Source organism: Vulpes vulpes, chromosome 1 (genome assembly GCF_048418805.1).
Source record: "Vulpes vulpes isolate BD-2025 chromosome 1, VulVul3, whole genome shotgun sequence".
Lineage (NCBI taxonomy): Eukaryota > Metazoa > Chordata > Mammalia > Carnivora > Canidae > Vulpes > Vulpes vulpes.
Window position 1 is genome coordinate 178,466,015 of NC_132780.1, and position 18,223 is coordinate 178,484,237.

At 37.5% G+C, this 18,223-nt stretch overlaps 1 long non-coding RNA gene across 1 annotated transcript in view; it reads left to right on the top strand.

Moving 5' to 3' along the window:
- Positions 1 to 18,223, top strand: part of LOC140595477 (uncharacterized) — a 56,792-nt gene that overhangs the window by 36,344 nt on the left and 2,225 nt on the right. The window contains exon 2 of the long non-coding RNA XR_011997118.1: positions 11,869 to 11,977. This is a non-coding gene — a long non-coding RNA (uncharacterized lncRNA). The remainder of the gene's footprint in view (positions 1 to 11,868; positions 11,978 to 18,223) is intronic.

The window sequence follows — 18,223 nt, forward strand, 5'->3', positions numbered from 1 at the left end:
AATCTCTTTCATTCCATTTTGTCTCCACTCTATACTCTTGCATCAGTGTCCCTAGCACTTGTCAAAATGTTTCTAATATCACCCATAACTTCTAATTTCCAATTCTAACATTGTGCAGTCCTTATATCACTGGAATTCTACAGTTTCTTGGCACTATTCCACAACACACACTAGTTTTCCTTCTGATTTTCTGACTAGGCCTCCCTGATTTCCTCTGTGAATTTTTTTTCAGGAGAGTGACCATAGGACTATATCCTTAATAACTCCTGCTAATCATTTGCCTAGCTCAGTGCCTGGAATGGAGCAGAAACTCAACATTTTAAAAAACACTGAATAAGTGAAAGAAAACTTTCAAGCTATGACCTTCAGTGTATGACCTGCAGTAATTAGGCCCAGCTAGGACTGTAGGCCCCAATTATTCTCTAATATCATCATTCACTCAAGAGACATTTAAATTGGGAGATTTCACAGATAAATCTGGATTTCTTCCTTCTCTTGCTTAATGTGAAGCTGTGACAACACTGAGCTAGCATTTCTTTAGAGTAACCTGTCATGGAATTGAGTAGCTACTGTTCTCTTATGGATAGGCATGTGCTCTTAAGCTTGATTTGATTCATTAATTTACCTTGCCTGCCTGGGGCATTTTAATTTGGCTTTCCTATTTCAACCTATTATCTACACCCAAACCTTATCTTATGATATCCCAAAGAAGTAATGATGGCCTCAGGTAGGTGGTTAGGAATAAAGGGACTTGGTATCCTGAATACTTTTACTCCTGACAATGAGATCTTCCATATATATTTATTGGTTGACTTAGCATATTGACTTATAAAGAACTTTTGGAACCTTTAATCTAGGAAATAGAACTGACAAAGTCAAACCTCAGTTATTCATGTTTTAAAGAGAGGGCCATCACAAACATAAAATAACATTATATTAGGGCAAGTACACTCTGCTTCAAAAAATTACAATTTGAGCTTATAAAATGGCAAAGACATCATGACTTGATAATTTTTGTTATGTATTGTTTCTTTATAAAAGGACTGCTATATACTTTTGTCTAGAGACTATCAAGCTCAGGTAAGACACGGTTTTATTTATAAATAACTGACTTTTTAAATTGAATTCAATATTTATAATACCCATTATTTAAAAAATGAAACTTTTAAATGAAACATAAATATATCCAAAAAATTTACTTAATTCCTTTATTTTAGTGCAGTAACTGTGTTAATTCATCTGCAGTGTTGGGGCACCTGGGTCACTCAGTCAGTTGAGTGGTGGACTCTTCGTTTTGCTCAGGTTATGATCTCATGGATCATGAGATTAGCCCTATGTTGGAATCCATGGGGAGTCTGCTTGAAGATTCTCTCCCTCTGCCCCTACCTGACTTGTGCATATGCATGTGCATGTGCATGGGCATGTTCCCTCTCTCTCTCTTTGAAATAAATAAATTAATTAAAAAAAATTCATCTGCAGTAGTTTAATTGAAACTCATATATCTTTATATGCTTGTAATCAATGAATTGTGCAGCATTATCTACTTTTCATTTAGCATTGTTTTACATGAGCATTTACCTGCCTGTATTTCATACTTAACCCTTTACTGGCATCATATGTTCTATCAAATAAGTATGTCAGGTGTGCCCTTTTTTTGGAGATTTGGATTGTTTTATTTTTAACTGCTGTATTAATCATAAATCTTTTTAAATAAATATCATAAATATGGCCTTCTAAATCTTTTAATACTTTTAATTACCTTTAAATTATTTCCTCCCATTTTTTTTCCTTAAAACTATTTTCTTCCTTGGCTTTTTAGAAAGTACTTATCATTCCTTCTCTTGTCTTTTTTTATGACCTCTTTAGCTGTTATTAGACCTTAATAGGTCTCTCAAGCAATCCATTTGGGAATTTTGCACTTCCAGTCTCATTCAAATGTATTTATATCTCAGGTGTTTACATAATGCATAAATGCAGACCTTTATAAAGCACATACCAGGCACTCTTTTAGGAGACGTAGTGGTGAATAGGATATGGTTTTTGCTCTCAAAGGCCATCCAATCTCAGGAGACTATTGCGATAATCCAGGCATGAGTTCGCACGAGTCTAAACCAAAATGGCAATGTAGTAAAGATGGACAAATAGGAAGGAGAGAAAATCACTGAGGATTTGGTCACTGAATAGCTGTAGTCAGTGAGGTAAAAGAAGTAGATGAAGATCAATCTCAGCTTTCTGACTTGAGTGACAATAAATATTTTTCCAGTGAATGAATAACATAGATAATGATACTAAACAAGAGAGAGAATTAAGGCATTGCATTCAGTTTGGGCTAATATAAATCGCAGGTGCCAGGGTCAGATGAGTGGTTCATGTATGATGGTATCGTATATGTTGAGTCCTGGGAAGGAGCTGTAGAACTGTACTGTCAGCGCTGAACAGTTCCTATGTTCAATTGTTGTAAGATGTGTCTATCTAGATATTCTACCATCATCTAAAATTCGACATAATAAAATTCTAACTCCTCAGTGTTTCCCCAAGTTAGTTTTCTTATTTCCCTCATGGTTAATTGTAGCACTACTAAACCAGACTATTTATCCCTAGACTTTAAACCACTGAGGTAAGCTTTATGCTTTCCATCTTTATTGTTTTTGCCAAACTTGCCTATAATCAAGTCCTACAATTTCTTTCTTCAAAATTTCCCCAGTTTTCTAGGTGTTCAGAAACCTAAGTTTCAGTCCTGACTACTGCTAACTGGGAAAATGATTGACTTGTACGAGCCATACAGTTTTCTAACCCCTAGTTTCCACATCTGAAAAAACTGATAATCCGTGAATTCTCTTGTAGGTATTCAGTCCTGTACCTTTTCTTTCTGAACCTGATACTACTATCTAGGTATATCTAAGTGCCTCCAAATTGGTGCCCCAGTTTTTGGTGTCGTATTCATTCAGTCCTATGCATATAATTGTTATATGAAGCTTCCTTAAACACTGATCTTTCATGTTGCATCCTTGTTCATTAAGTGGCCTAATGGCTCTCTTTGGCTTATTGCATCAAGCATGACTTCTTTGTCAAGTTATCAAGATTTCGTAAAATGATTTTTCTACCAACCCAAATTTATCCTTCATTACCTTCTAACATCATCCCTATTTCCAGTCAGTCTGGACTTTGGACTGATTTCTTCAGAGAATTTTCCCAACTTGAAAAACCAGTCCTTTTCCTCTGAATCCTAAATTATTTTCCAAAGATCAGCTCAAATCCTCTCCTCCAGGAAGATTATACTGAACAATTCCATTCCTTAGAGTTTTTCTCTCCTTTGATATGCAAGAACATTTGTATTTTATGGCGAAACTTAGCACTCAATTATCCATTGGCTTGATTTTTGGCTGATTCCTGTGTGGGGACCATCTTCTGTGTCTGTTACTGCCCAACGGAGTATGAAGCCTAACACATTGTAAATACACATTGGTTTATTAGCTTTCAGCAGCATACACATTTTCCAAAACAAGGGACAGACTATAACCTCAATGTTTGAAATAGCAAGACAAAAATAACAAAGTCAGAACTCTGTTGGAGGGATAATCTGTAAAATGATTAAAAATCATACACCAGAATGGACATGGGTAATTGAAGAGCCTAAATATTCTCTTAAATAGAAAATAAACTCTTGAATTATTTTTGGCATATTTATATGCAGTTGCTAATTTGGGCTATATGGGTTCAGGTATCATCAATAGAAATTGTGCATTTAGGTACTGAATCACGTACACATCATAAAGTCATCTTGATTTTAAGGATGCTACTTTTGGCTACTGGAGACATTCAGTGCAGTTTCAAGTTATATATTGTTTTACCAAAGTTTAAAATAGATTCCATGAATTTTGTGAAGAAAGCAGCCACAGAATGGCTGTAAAATGCTTGAGTATGCATATAGGTAATATTTAATAGAGTTTTGAAACTTGAATGCCTCTTTAGACTGCACAATTTATTTCTATTACATTATATTTCAAAAGAAAAGAGAATTTATCTGCCACACCTCATCTTTTCTACATATCTGTCATCAAGCACTTAACTGGCTTTGCAATTATTATTTAGTACTTTCATATTTCACAAGACACCTTGAAATAATTTTAATTATTATGACAAGTGTGTTACAGAAATACTGTGTGATTCCATATGACTTTCTGTGTAAGTTTCTCTGGTATCTCTGGGTTTTTGGTTATCTTCTAATTTTGAGAAAGTTTATCTTGCCATGCCACTGCCTTCATAAAGTTTAAAGCCTTCCAGATTAAGACTGCACCACAGAGCAAAGGTAGACCAACCCACATTCATAATTTAAGTATAAACCCTTCTGGGCCTAAGACAGAGAATCATGATTCATATTCTATATTCTCTAAGGTTGAGCAAGTGTCTAGACTCCTGAGAACTAGATGTCAGTAGGCTTTAACACAGTGAATCTCAGTGTAGCAAAAGTAGTGGAAAACCATATCAAGGATTGAAAAGCTGAAAGGGACAAATCTGTCTCCTAAACACTAGAGACCCAGAAAATATGAGGTATGTCAGAGACCTTGTGGTTTCCATCTGTTCAATAGCAACTTGGGTAAACATTTCAGTTGGTTTTTGTTCCCTGCCCCCATCCTGCTAGTGTTTGCTTACTATTCACTAAATCTGCATTATACGTTCTTAATAATTGAGCACAAACTGCTTTTCTGTGATTTGGATGTGATTGGACAGCCACTTGTCATATAGTGATAGTGACACCATCACATGATTTATGTTTTATGGTTTAAAGCACTTCATAGACATTACTGCATATGATCCTTATGACAAGCCTATGATGTAGGTAAGGCAGATGTTATTTTACTCATGAACAATTTGAGGATCAGAGCAGTTAATTGATTTTTTTTTCTTTTACCAGATCACAAAGCTAGTAGAGTGGTGTTGAAACTGAAACTGAGGTCTCTTGACCCAAAGTCCAGAGATCTTTCTATTATTTTTGGATTTCCATTATCAAACCTGTTAGTAAACCCCATTTGTGAGTAATTTTGATTAATGGGAAAATGGTGGTGGAGACGTGAAAGGATTCACATTTCATGAGAGAATGAGGATAAGAACTAAGTTTTTCCACACTGCTTTTCTGATTTAGTCATAGAATTGTAGGATTTGATAATCTATAGAGCAATGAGTAGATACAATCTTTTCTTGTTATTATATACTTGAGCCCTTGATTTGTGAGATCTGAAAGAAAAATACATCTGGTTTTCAAATAATTTTAGAGACGGGGGCTCTAGTCTTTCTAGAGCCTTTCCAATATCTTAACTTTCCCCATCACAAAATATTTATTTCTATCTAACCTAAATCCTGACTGCTGTCATTTAAACCCAGATCCCTTTTTTCAGTAGGTGCTAGTGTACAATTTTTATTTATAGCTTCGGAAGGATGCAGGAAATATATCTGAATGATTTCTGACTGCTGACAAGCCCTAATAACTGATAGTTCTAGGCATCGAACTGAATGTCCTTTAGCAGAGATGGCTATTTTGAGGGGGAAAGACAGAAACTGGCAAAAACTTTTTTCATGCAGGTGTGATTTTATGATGGCATTTTATGACAGAAGCCAACCAAGTGTCCTTTATATGGTTTATGATGCTATCAGCTCCTAGGCTGAGATTTCTTTCTCATTATTCATGTTTATTTGGCTTGAAGCAAATTAAAAATCAGACAAGAATATTGTGATATAATTTTGATTTTGCAGATGTAATCTGACACCCAAGTAACTTCAGAGAAGTTTGCTTCTTTTTTTGTGCTATTTTGTGACGTTTGAAAAAAATGCTCTTTTCAGAGGCAGGTATTGTGCTTGTCCATATGGCTTACACTCTATCAGCACTATTTTGAGCACTCTATCAGCACTTGATATTAATGGCAAACAAGAAAATTTCTGCATATTATAGTTATTTTTCTGGCCTCAATGATTTTAAAGATAGGATTTTAAAAGTTAGTCCAGTATGACAGAAAATTTTGTAGATAGGGTTCTCTGATTGTGGTATATTTGGTGCAGTTCTTTGATTTTTTTTTTCAATCTCTACAGTAAATGGGGGTAAAATTCATGGAAGACGTTTGTGTTTTTCCCTTCTGAAGTCTACTTTGTTATTATGAATGTGAAGTGTCAGAAGCAGTTCCCTTTAAGAGGAGTCTTAGAGCAGCCCTCACTTTCATAGGTCACCTTTCCATTGCAGTTTGTGAGCCTGGCCCTGATCAAATCTGATTGGCCCAGTTGTGAGCATCAGAACCAAAGGCAACATTTATAGGCTAACCAGTCCCTTCCTATGTTTACCTCCCAATTCCCTTAGCCCTTATAGTTTATAATCAGCATATGTATACATGTGTGCATGTAAATTCCCCCCTTACTTTTCCTAGTCTTCAGGCCTTCTCTATTAACTTTTTGTACCTCCATTCCATCTATTTACTCTTCAATGCATGATTTTTTACTTTTCTTTGTGAATCTCCCATTGTTCATAGTGCATTAATCTCCTTCCTGCCCTTCTTTCTGCATCACAAGTGTATCCAAGTTTAAAATAAATAATTAGAAATTAGTATCTATGAAAGTCATTTTATTTTATTTTATTTAAAGATACAATTTTTATTCTTTAAAAAATTTTATTTATTTATTCATGAGAGACACAAAGAGAGAGAGGCAGAGACAAAGGCAGAGGGAGAAGCAGGCTCCAAGGGAGCCCGATGCGGGACTCGATCCCGATCCTGGGACTCCAGGATAGTGCCCTGGCCAAAGGCAGATGCTCAACCGCTGAGCCACCCAGGGATCTCCTGAATGTCATTTTAAATTTTAATAGAAATTGTGAATGGATAGCATCTCTGCTTGGCACATAATTATTAAATATAACTCCAACTGAAGTCAACTCTGTTATCAAAATACATGGAGGCCGTAAGTTAAACACTGGTTTCTTGGGGATGTGATCAGAACTTAGTGGCCTGTGCTTCTTTAGTTATGCAAGATAAATAAGTTGTAGAGATCTGCTGTACAACATGGTACCTATAGATAATAATACTGTATTACACACTTAAAAATCTGTTAAGATGATAAATATCATGTTAAGTATTCTTATCACAATAAAGCAAAACAAAGTGACCCTTCTCTCCCAACTTGTTCAAAATTTTAGATAGGACATACTAGGTTCTGTATTTGTTCTATGTACTCTGTGTCCTGAGATCTAAAGTATTTCAGCCTCTGACTTAGGACTAATATTGGTCAGAAACTATAAATATTCATGACCTAGGACCCTACTTAAGAGGATAAATGGTATAATACAACCTACTTAGCTTGGGGTTTCAAGATGGTTGTTGATAATCACTCCATTAATAATTTTTTTTGAAACTTGAGTCTGTAATCTCCTTAATTTAGCTGATACATCGAGAGTACATATTGAAAATCAGGCTCAGCTTTAAAAAAGATAAACAATTTTAAAAGACGAATTATAAATTTTATCTCACACAGCACAAATTAGAGATTCACACATAATATAGGTTTAAGTTTGATTATGGTACTTGGTAACAGATAATACCTTGTGGCTGTGAATCATGCATATGTCCACAGCCTTGCATGTACAGCATAGGCCTCTATAAAGATCCTTTGCAGGGGACTGGATTAGTCAGGAAGCAGGGGTGGTATGAGCATTATGGAAATAGGAGATTTTTATAGGGATTAGACCTGACACAAATGTGGGAGGAGCCAGGGAAATACAGTTCTGAAGAGTTAGAGGATCTGAGGAGTTACTAGCCAGTATGCCTGAAGTACTATCCAAGATGGGCAAGTCAGAGCTTGCAGGGAAGTTTGTGTTGCCAGATCTCAGAAGCCTGGATCATCAAGCTGCCAAAGTGAGACCATGGAAAAGTCTTTGGGAATCTGTTGCTTCTGTGTGGCTATTACCTCTGAGGGTCTAAAGCTGAGCTTGGGGCCACTATTGGCTAGCAGAGCCATCTGTTGTCAAGGAAAGCTGGGCGCAGAGCAGAGGAGAGTGAGGATAAGTGCTCCCATGTCTAACTGTAACCACTTTCCAAGAGTAAAATTTGCTGCTTCACTTCTGTCTTCCAATCTTACACAAATTCCTCTTTTGGCCACCTTTAATCTGGACGTTTTTTTTTTTTTTTTAAAGATTTTATTTATTTGTTCATGGGAGACACAGAGAGACAGAGAGAGGCAGAGACACAGGCAGAGAGAGAAGGAGGCTCCATGCAGGCAGCCCAATGTGGGACTCTATCCCGGGGCTCCAGGATCATGCCCTGGGCCGAAGGCAGGCTCTAAACTGCTAAGCCACCCAGGTGTCCCAGTCTGGAAGTTTCAGGGTGTCTCAGCTTAACCAAGCTGACATCAAAGCACAACATGGCACTGCCAGCGTCTGCAAGGTTCTGTAGGACAGAAGAGTTATTGTTTATGTTTTAGAAACAGCACATTATAAAAGTGTCATCTGAAGGTTGTTGAAGGTACACCTACTGACAAGTATCCTGCTATCCACTGATCTATCTTAAGTGGTGCTGAGGGTTCTCATCATTAGTCTCAATTTTTGATTAAAGTATTGTGCTTATAATAATTTCCAGTAAAAATGCAAAATCTGGGAGAGTTAATACACTAAATTTTGTTAGCTTATAATTTATATAAACATTACTTTATCGCTTTGCTGGCCTAACATCTGAAAAGGTTTGGATAAAGAAGATGGAGAAAGCTCCAGTATTATCCTAGAAGGTAAGTGAATGGAGTATCTCAGTTGAAAGCCCCTAAACATATAGAGGATACATATATGGAGAAGAAAATGTGCAAAAGTGGAATTTTCCTGCTTAACTGTGTTTTCTAGTAATAATTCTGCTTAGAATTAGCCTCTTCACTATATTGCTCAAGAATGAAATTACAAATGGTACTCGTGAGATGCTAATATTCTATGCTCATGAAGTTAACACTAGAATATTCAGAATAATTTTCAGTTTGAAATGGAATGTAACTGTGCAATAATTTTTTTCTTTAGTACCAGGAATATCAGTTTATTTTCACCTTGCTTGGTCTTTACACATACTATTTTAATTTAGTGTTTCTGGATTCCGTTATAAATCTTGGGAGGGAACCCTCCTCTCCTCTCAATTCCCCTCCTCGCTCCCCCACTCCCTCCTCCTTTCCTTTTTTTCTAATGTGGTTCTTTAAATAAAATGCAGTGGTGATTTCTGGCTCTGACCTCTGGCAAACTGTGATCTCCTGCAAACTGGCTTGAGTGCTTTCCTTTCAATAAACAGGAGAGCCTGAAGCAGAGACAGGGGCACCTGGAAGCAGCTACTTGTTTTCTGGTTATTGTGAGATGTGATGTACAAGATCAAAATTAGGTAAACATGATAGATCAACATCAAGGGCATTCAAAGTGAGTGATTTCTTCTAGTTTGTACATGAGACAGCAAGATAAATTAATAAGGGAAATTAATAGTCATTTATATGACCAACATCAGCACACATCTCAGCTAGGCTGCTGACAAAAGGTCACAGCTTACCTATCACAGAGACAGCCAACAGTGAAGCTTAAAATGATTTGTTTTCAAATATTGTTTAGATACTTTATACTCTGTGGTGACAGAGGAGTGTCTCTTTTTCTCCCCTTCTTCCTCTCCTGCTCCTTGACTCTTTAGCTCACTTGTGAGCATGCACGTGCTCTTTTTTTTTCTAAAAACATGCAGAAGCAATAAATCAGCTAGTTTAAGAAGATCCAGCCAGCCCAACACAGATCGATTTCACAGGGAAGTCGATGGTCTGCTAATAGAATTACAACTACCTGTCAAAACAGGGAAAACATATCTGTGACAGTGACAAAGGGCAAATCAATTTAATAAAAGTTTTTTTTTTTTTCTTCCAGAGACATAGATGTGGAGTACAGGGGTGTCTCTGAGAGTCTGTAATTGTGAATAGAAACCATATATGTGGACTGTTAAAGCTGAGGTTATGTCAATAATTCTGGGAGAGCATACTGACTCTTTTCTTTTCCAGGAGGTTTGTCTGGTAACTATAACAATTCCCTCTGTAATAGCATGTAACAGGGAGCCACTGCCTGGAAACACATTCTTTTAACTTTGTTATCCCGTAAGTTGGTCTTGTCCTCTAAATAAATTATATATCCATGAACTTTGCATTTTCATATTTCCTGTTGTATCTCATTTTGACAAGGAATTGTGCATTGCCAGGAACATCTCTCTGGCAAATCTTTATCTTCTAAGTCAACTTGATCATTTTCAGAGGACTCATAAAACTGTTAGCGATATGACTTTTAGTAACAACAACTTCTGTGTTCAGGCTTAGTTTCTTGCAAAGGGAATCTTTTTTTTGTTTTGTTTTTTGTTTTTTTGCAAAGGGAATCTTAAACATGAACACAACTCTCAGCTTAAACCCATTATGTATTAACATGAGGCTCTTTTTAGGTCAAGGACTTAACTTTTAAAAAGAATTTAATACATATTAACCTACACCAGCACCATGGATTTTTCTGCAAAACAAACTGTGACATAATAAAAAATATGTATTTGCTCTCTGTCCCCATTTCCTGGCCTATAGTTTCTAAAACCATTGGAATCTCTGAAGTGACAAGTATCTTTTTGTATGCTAATGAGATGACTGGTGGCTGGGGGGAGGGGAGGCAGGGCTTCTGGATAACATCAGGATGGAGGCTGGATGCCAGGGGGAACCAACCAAATCTTTAAAAGGTTGGAAATTACTAAGCCATTAGAAATGACAAATACTCACCATTTGCTTCAACGTGGATAGAACTGGAGGGTATTATGCTGAGTGAAGTAAATCAATCTGAAAAGGACAATCATTATATGGTTTCATTCATATGGGAAATATAAAAAATAGTGAAAGGGATTATAGGGGAAAGGAGAGAAAATGAGTGGGAAATATCAGAGAGGGAGACAGAACAAGAGAGACTCCTAACTCTGGGAAACGAACAATGAGGTAGTGGAAGGGGAGGTGGGCAGGGGGATGGGGTAACTGGGTGACGGGCACCTAGGGGGGCGCTTGACGGAATGAGCACTGGGTGTTACAGTGTATGTTGGCAAATCAAAGTCCAATAAAAATATATACCAAAAAAAAATAAATAAAATAATATAAAAAAATAAAAGGTTGGAAATTTCAGCCCCACTCTACCTGTGAGAAGGGGAGAGAGGCTGGAGTTTGAGTAAATACAAATGGCCAGTGATTTAATCAATCATGCCTATGTAATGAAGCTTCCATAAATATCCTAACTGAAGGGCTTAGAGACCTTCCAGGTTGGGGAACATACAGGGGTGCTGGGAGGGTGGTGCACCCAGAGGGCACGGAATCTTTTTGCACCCACCCGCCAAGACCCTGCTCTATGCATCTCTTCTATTTGGCTCTTCCTGAGTATAATAAACAGGTAATAGCAAGTAGAGTGCCTTTCTGAGTTCTCTGAGTTGTTCTGGCAAATTTTCAAACCTGAGGAGGGGGTGTGGGAAACTCCAATTTATAGCTGATCAATTAGAAGCACAGGTGTCAACCTGGACTTGCAACTGATATTTGAAGTAGCAAGAGAGGCAATTTCCTGGGACTGAGCTCTTAACTTGTGGGATCTGTACTAATTCTAGGAAGTTAGTGTCAGAATTGGTTGGTGTGGAAAACCCATACATTTGGTGTTAGAAGTGATGAGGTGAGTAGAGGAAGAGAAGAGAGTTTTCTCATTTAGAAATAAAAAGTAATTCTCTGTTATGACAGAATTTAACAGTGTTATTGTAATCCAGGAACACTCTAGGTCTCATACTCATCAAAGTTCAGTGATACTAATGTATCTTAATTGCTGTTCCCTCATTTCAGGATGGCTTCTGTGTTGCAGTATAGACAGAAGTTAAGAAACAATGGTTCTGAAATCAGAAACATCTGCATTCTGGTCTGCTACCTGCCACTTAATAGCTGAATGAGTTGGGTAAGCCGCTTCTTTCTTTTTTTTTTTTTTTAAAGATTTTATTTATTTATTCATGAGAGACACACACAGAGAGAGGGAGAGACATAAGCAGAGAAAGAAGCAGGCTCCCTGAGAGGAGCCTGATGCAGGACTCAATCCCAGGACCCTGGGATCAAGACCTGAGCCAAAGGCAGACACTCAACCATTGAACCACCCAGGCGTCCCTAAGCCGCTTACTTTCTTGAAGCCTGTGTTTCCCATTCTGTACAATTGGGCTATTGATAGTGCTTACCTCATGCAGTTGTTACTGAGGAGTAAATGAGCTAATATGTAAGTCCTGTGGCACTCCCATGCAGAAGGGAGATCTGTGACTCACTCATTCCTGTAATCTGCTTTCTACTTATGACAGGGCCAAGGAACAAATGATCCATCTGGCCATTTTTTTTTTTTTCTTCAGGAAGCTGGGGGAAGTCTCCCGATGCTATATTTAAGTGAACAGATATGTAAGAAGAGCTATGTTTACCTCTACTCCCTTCATATACACACCCCTCCCTTGCTGTGTATTTTAAGAATCTTCTATATGTTTTGTACTGTAGTTTTCACCTCTACCTTTAGACATCAGTTTCATCCTTGCCTAGGTTAAGAGGGCCAGGAAAATGTCTTATGGTATCTCTGGTACCTAGTGTTTGCTGTTTGGCTTTGGCATCTGGCATTGAGGGCTAGTGATTAAGCTTCCTGGCTCAACCAGGCTTTGCCAAATATAGTTTTCATTTACATGAGCTCATTTGCATTCCCACTCCCATGGAAATGAAGACAAAAAACAAGATTTTAAATACTTTTTAGGAATGATAGATAGTAACCAGTGACATTTTTGGTGGTGTGTGTGTGTGCAGGGGTACATTTTGACACTCATCTTACCCAGACTGAATGCCAATTGGAGCTGCATTAAATTGTTGTCTGTCAAGAGGCCTGTGACCTAGTTTGATTCTCTGGTATCAGCTTACATCAACATACCTCTCACTTGGGCCCTAAGTCCATTCACATTTTCTATTGAGGTTCCAAGAAATTCATACCAGAGCTATCCCAGTTTCAGAGCAATTGTATTAACATCATTGCTTCGTATGAACAAATATTGACCATAGCCTTAATTTCTTACTTTTTTATCCCTTAAAGAAATATAAAAAGACACTATGCATCTATGTGCATAGTGCATAAAGATAAAAATGCAAGTTTCTCTTGTTATTGATAGGATAAATTGATAATTTATCTGAATTCATAATTTGGATAATTATGTGATGACTCCACACTTAGGACATTTATATATCATGAACCTGGAACTACATTGTTCTCATCATAGGTGGAGCTATTTCATTCTCTGAGGGATGAGGAGCATGATGGCCTGGGGGCTCAGTATTGGATGTTTTAAGTATGATTGAGTCAGAGGAGAAAGTTTTCTTCATTGAAGTTTTTTTGTTTAGGCTACACTCTCTGCCTCAAATTTCTCTTGCTCTTGAGTGTGTGTGGGGGGAGGGGCTGGTGGAGAAGAACCTAAAAATAGTGTTTGAAAGGGTTGCCAAGATCTTAGCTTTGTGTTGGAGAAACCATCTGCTAATCTCATTGCCTGAAACCGAATTCAAAGACTTTCTGAAATGAGGGTTCAGAAGAACAAATGTTTCCAGGCTGATGTCCTGCAAGGCATCAGACCTTCTACCTTGTTACTGAGGAGATTAGGTGGGCAAGAATGAGCCTGTGGCTTGGCCAGGCCAAGGGCATTCACCTTCCACTTCTGTGCCTGAGTACTGTTTGGTATGTAACTTTGCCCAAATCTGCCAGAAGTTTGTAGGATGGTAAGTAGATGAAAGCAGTTGCTGTGTTGCAAATGAGAGAGTTTTTTAAATTTAATAGATATATGGTATGATTATTACTTTTTAGAACCACAGGCAGGAAGCCTATGAGGCATCATTGTTCTGTAGCAGGATGGTAATTTTCTCTTCGGCAGGTTCTCTCCCCTCTTCCTCCACCCAGGGACCTGTTGTGGCTATCTCTCCTCTAGTGCAGAGTTAAGAGTCTGGGGAATACTAGTTAATTGCTGGGTAGACAATCAGAATTATAAAGGTCAGTGATAACAGGCAACAACTCACTCATGTTCATGAACAGCAAGAAGTGACAAAAGAAATTTATCTTGAAAAAGCACCTCAGAAACATATTGAGCTTATTTTGTCTCCCTTGGGCTCTGTCTGCCCATCTTTATTTGCCCCTTTCAGTTTCTGTTTCAGTCCCATTTGGGGTTTTGCTTTTTTTGGTATACCATGCCACTGTCCTGTCCCCTTTGTTACTCTTCTTCCCTCTTAGTAACACTCATGCAGACAGGACCATAAGCGCTCCTCCTGTTTATGTTTGTTAATCCCTTTCCCTTTCTTTCTCATCTTTTCCATTTACTTTTCTTTCTTCATCTCCTCCTATGCCTTAACCCCAATATTTACTTTTTTCCCACCAATAGAACTGAAGTACAGCTGGTACAATTAACCACATTTTCATGTGCTTGCTGCATTTTACCTGCTTCTGCAAGATTCCTTGTTCCCCACTTCACAGACCTAGCCAATTGTTTCTGTAAATACCTGGTTTGGAGGGGACAGGGAAGGTGCCTCACTGGGCTCACATGCAGCACTCTGTGTTCCTAGTGCTGGGCCCCACTTGAGCTTTACTGCTTACTTGTGAAGTCATGTGGTACAGAATGCCACTACTAGTGCTGCCCATGGCACAGGGGCCAGGGTCAGGCTCTTCGTTCTCTAGAGGCTGTGAGTCACTGAGTGACACACACTCCTTCTGACTGCTGCCATGCTGTGTCCTCAGAAGTAGAGAAAGTGTCCTATGCTCCATCTTGGGCCATACATTTCACTTGGGACTGACGCAACTTTCTTAGTGGCCTGAATCAAATAGTTGAGAGAGCACAATCAAAAGGGGTTTTGGGGGAGACTTTGAAGGAGGGATTACTTTCAAAGGTGTTTTTAGCTGTTAATGGTTCACATAATATTTTTGCTGCCTCATTAATAGTTACATAATAACAGTAATCACACTAACTTCTATGTGTTGGGTATACAAATGTGATCATTGAAGAATACTCAACTCTTCTTTTTGTGACTTAGAATTAAATCCCCAAAGCTTCACATGTCCTATGAGGTCCCTTGATCCCTAGAATCTGTCCAGCTTGATCTGCGAACTCTCCCCGCTGCCCTCAACTCCGCCTTCCTCTTGTTTTGCAAAATGGACCGAGCTGTTTTCCTCCTCAGGGCCTTTGCACATGCAAAGCCCTGGAACTTCTCTCTTTCTTCTCTTCCTTCACATAGGTAACTCATTTCTGAGACTGTAGTGTCATTTTCACAGAGCATGCTTTACACTCTCATACCACCGTCTATATTTTCTTCATAGAATGATGACAAATAAAAGAAGGCAACTGAGGAAGCTTTTGATGATAGTGATCAACGTAAGTCTAAGTACGTGAGGTTTGGTGGGAGTTGTGGGTGGGGTAGGTTTATTTGTATAACTTGTGTGATTAATATCCATCTCCCCCCTACTACATGACTGCAGGGATCATGTCTGTTTTTGTACATTGATGTTTCCCCAGGCCCAGAACAAAATAAACTAAATATCCACTTACATTCTGTGTTACCTTTTATCTCTACCTCAGTTCTATAAGCAGAGATTAACAAACTATAGTCCATGAACCAAATCTGGTCCATTAACATTTTTGTCGGTAATGTTTTATTAGAAAACAGCCATACCAATTTGTTTATGTATTGTCCACACCAACTTTTGTGCTATGAGGGCAGCATTGAGTAGTCACAAGATGGACTCTTTTGTCTGCAAAGCCAAAAGTATTTATTCTCTGGCCTACTACAGTAAATGTCTGGCAACCCTTGCTATAAGGCTATGCAGGATCTCTATTTCACAGAAGAGGAAATTGAAGATCAATGAAGTTTTAGTAACTTCCTCATATCTAGATTTCAAGTGACAGAACTGAGAGTCAAAACCATCACACACACCCTTATTGTCTTTTCCCACAAACTAGATGTCTTTGCTGACATATGCTTAGGGGAGTAGAGCAAATTTCTGTAGGAGAGGTGACACCTGGTCTAGATCTTAAAGAAAAAGTTGGAATTCTGTAATGGACAAGAGAGGACAAAATATTCTAGGCTGAGACACAAAGGTATGACGGAGCTTGGTATGTTTAGGAGATAGCTAGTCAGATTGCCCAAAACATAGTGCTGGTGATCATGGGAACAGTGGGGGGAAACTGACAGGAAAGGAGGCAGTTTGAATGAGAGGAACTAATCACAAATCTGGAAGCCTGAACTTTTATCTCCCAAGCCTGTGATTTCTGCTTTGCTTGTACATCTTCTCTATCAGCAAAATAATTTGAGCATTTCTTCTAAATACATTTATTTTCCATAAATTATCTACATGTAACACAATTAGTACTATATCATATGCATTATAAAATGTACGAATATGAAAATTTAAAAAAGGTAACTGAAAATAAAATGAATATTTAGAATAGTTTTTATTTTAGTTATTGATGATTCATAATACCTTTTGGCTGTCTTATAGTAATGATGATGTTTAATGAGAGTGATGTTAATGAATACACTTAATTATATTTGAAAATCTTGGCTTAGCATTGATACTGCTGTTTGAAGTTATCATTTCAAAATTAGCTTTCTTTAATATGCAGTTTTAACAGTATCACAGTTGAAAATGATAACTTACAAAGATACATGGATTCAAATGAAAGAAGTACATTGTTGGTTTCACTTACAAATTATGATAATTATTTTTCAAAACTATCCACCAATTATGCAAAAGTTTCTTTTAATTCATCTGGTATGTTTATCCCTTCCCTGCTGTCAATTGATTGTCAATATGAATTTGAGTGCTTTGTTTTCATATTTTACACAATGTGTTCACAATATGTTCATGCCACTGAAACTGTTCACCTGGATTTTTTTAACCAGTTTAGGAAATTGTGAGTTTAAATATGGCAGTTCTTAAAGATGATACATGCCATTTCCAGTAAAAAATCATATAACAAAAGAAAATATTCTAAACATTTGTTTTCAAAATGCCTTCTCCAAAGCCAGATTTCTCCTGGTAAGGAGTTGTTTCCTCTCTCTTTCTCACACCATCCATTTACCTAGAAGAAACAGATTTTGTACTTAGTCTTGTAAGTTAAGGCATGTCAGTAATGGTTCTGATTATCTCATTTTTGCTTTCACCTCCTATTGTGCATGACTCAGAGTTCAAACTGGGAATGGGAGAAATGTTTGTCTTGTGATTTTCTGATTATCCACAGCTTCTTTGAGAGACCTATGTACCATTTGTCCAGCTTGTGATAGTTACTCTAGTAAAAGTATTCCATAAAACCTGTAAATCCATTTTGCATGAAACATGTAAATTGAAGTGTGATGTAAAGTGCTTTGGTAAATCGATGATTGAGGGCTCCACTGTAAAATACTGGAAATCAGTAAATATTTTAAATATTAGAAATCCTTAATGACTTTCTTATATTTTAGGTACCTAAAAATAGAAGTTGTAACATTTTACTTCCACACCCTGATGGTTCAACTTGTTTATCCCCTGGGCTCACGTACCTTATTTTGGAGACCACTGCTCTGAGTACTGGAAAGCAAATCACAAACTACTAAATGGGAGGCAGTTGACATGATCAAGTTCAATTCATCTTTGGGATTATATTTTGTGGCTTTGTGTCTAGACATTTTATGTATTCAAATTAATAACTTAGCTGGATTTAAATAATACTATCCAAACGTCTTCATAATATGCAGCCACTCTAAGCCTCATGAAATCTTGTCCAGTCTCATTAGTATCTAGATGCCCCCTGAAGTTCTTTGATAACTCCTGGGGCTTTACCCTTTAGGTTGGAGAATAATATGCTTTAGATACAAGGAGAGGACTGAGGTGACTTAAGCACCTCAATATAGAAAGAAGAATAGTTGTATTCTGCAGGAGTCAGGGCAAATGCTTTTTGTGACCCTATTAAAACTGAAGATTTAAGAGGAAGAATTATTAACTCTGACTCCATATTAAAAAAAAGTGGAAGAAAAATTAAAAAATGAGAAATGACTCTAGGTTAAGAGTTGCTTGAGGAGTTATGCCCTTTTTAAGCCTTAATGAATTTTTTAATATAAGCATATGAAGATAAAGAACTAACCACTGACCTTGAAACAAGGAGAGAAAAAAATGGATTTG